The following is a 2,500-nucleotide window of genomic DNA, read 5'->3' as shown; positions in this document are numbered from 1 at the left end:
TCTCTCTCTCTCTCTCTCTGTCTCTGTCTCTGTCTCTGTCTCTGTCTCTGTCTCTGGGAGGAGGGAGGGAGGGAGGAGAGGAAGGAGAGAGGATAGAGGAGAGGAGGAGAGAGAGAGAGGAGGAAGGAGAGAGAGAGAGAGAGAGAGGGAGGAGGAGAGGGAGGAGGAGGAGGAGGATAGAGGGAGAGGGAGGGAGGGAGGAGAGAGAGAGAGGGAGGGAGGAGAGGAGGAGGGAGGAGGGAGGGAGGGAGAGGGAGGGAGGGAGGGAGGGAGGGAGAGAGGAGGGAGGGAGAGGAGGGAGAGGGAGAGGAAGAGGAGGAGAGGAGAGGAGGGAGAGGGAGGGAGAGAGGAGGAGAGGAGAGGAGAGGAGAGGGAGGAGAGGAGGAAGGAGGGAGGGAGGGAGGGAGGTGAATCATTTCCACAGTCCTTAACCTTCTCCTTTACAATACATAAGTGTACTCCAGCTGGTGTCAGTCAGGATTGAAGAAGCCGCCACATTTACAGTAAATAAAGGTGTAATTGTTTTGGACAAGTTCAAAGTGATTTCTAAATCAGCCATTACGAAAAAAAAAAAATGTCCTTGTAAGTTTATTAGAATTTAGAGAACGACATTATACTAATTCTGTGGCACGGCAGAGTTATATGAACTGATAATGCATTAACGCACAAGGAAATTGATCTGACTGAAAAAGCTAATTCAGAAAGATTGAAATATAAAACGTTTAAAGATTACCATATCTCTTTATAAAGGAAGGGTTGAGAGAGAGGGTGACACACAAATATGGCTAACTGTCAGATAGAATATTTAATGTGAGACAAAGTACCACAAGAGTATTCCCAGAATTGAAGATATGAAGGGAGCCAGGAAAACATGTAAGACTCTGCAGTTGTAGTGGTTGTCACGAGAAGGGAAGAGGCATACAGTGAAGAGAGGCGTTATAGAGGTACGGGACAGGAGACGCGGGAGAAGACCAAGGTGGAGGTGGATGCATTGAAGGGAAGAGTTCAGAGAGAAACATTAGTCGTATGATGATGTGTACGAGCAGCCTTGATACAGGAGACCTGGCAAAACATACACGTGTAATAAGGTCTCCAGAGAAAAGGAATGTATATCTGGTTTTCCTATTTCTATTCTTAAAGTGTTGAAATATTGGATTTTTTTTTTTTACAAGTGAAGAGGAACGTTTTCATTCCAACATATTAGCAGTGGCTTTTTGCCAGAATCCCAGTCATTTACTCCATATGAGGTCACCTTTTTTGCTCAAAAAATAATAAGAATAAAATGTTGATAAAGAGAATATCTATATATATATATATATATATATATATATATATATATATATATATATATATATATATATATATATATATATATATATATATATATATATATATATATATATATATATATATATATATATATATATATATATATATATATATATATATATATATATATATATATATATATATATATATATATATATATATATATATATATATATATATATATATATATATATATATATATATATATATATATATATATATATATATATATATATATATATATATATATATATATATATATATATATATATATATATATATATATATATATATATATATATATATATATATATATATATATATATATATATATATATATATATATATATATATATATATATATATATATATATATATATATATATATATATATATATATATATATATATATATATATATATATATATATATATATATATATATATATATATATATATATATATATATATATATATATATATATATATATATATATATATATATATATATATATATATATATATATATATATATATATATATATATATATATATATATATATATATATATATATATATATATATATATATATATATATATATATATATATATATATATATATATATATATATATATATATATATATATATATATATATATATATATATATATATATATATATATATATATATATATATATATATATATATATATATATATATATATATATATATATATATATATATATATATATATATATATATATATATATATATATATATATATATATATATATATATATATATATATATATATATATATATATATATATATATATATATATATATATATATATATATATATATATATATATATATATATATATATATATATAAAAGAGACCCACTGAGTGTACAGTCTCCTTACTGGTCCGAAGGGATTAGCAAAAAGACAGGGAGAAATGGGTAGAGACTTCCCTCTTGAAAGATGTCAAGTCATGGGAGGTTGGAAATACATAAGGGGAGGCATGCAGTTAGCAAGATGACAAGAGCAGTTAGCATGAACAATGGTGGTGGAAGATAGCAAGAGATGCAACGTTCCGGCGGCGAGCAACAAAGTTTACAACAGGATATCAAGTGGAGTGTTTCGGAATAGGAAGAAGTGGTGGTCA

This window comes from Portunus trituberculatus, unplaced genomic scaffold, assembly GCF_017591435.1.
Source record: "Portunus trituberculatus isolate SZX2019 unplaced genomic scaffold, ASM1759143v1 PGA_scaffold_392__17_contigs__length_424039, whole genome shotgun sequence".
NCBI classification, from domain to species: Eukaryota; Metazoa; Arthropoda; class Malacostraca; order Decapoda; family Portunidae; genus Portunus; species Portunus trituberculatus.
The sequence above is the reverse complement of the archived record's forward strand: the minus strand, read 5'-3'. Positions refer to the sequence as shown.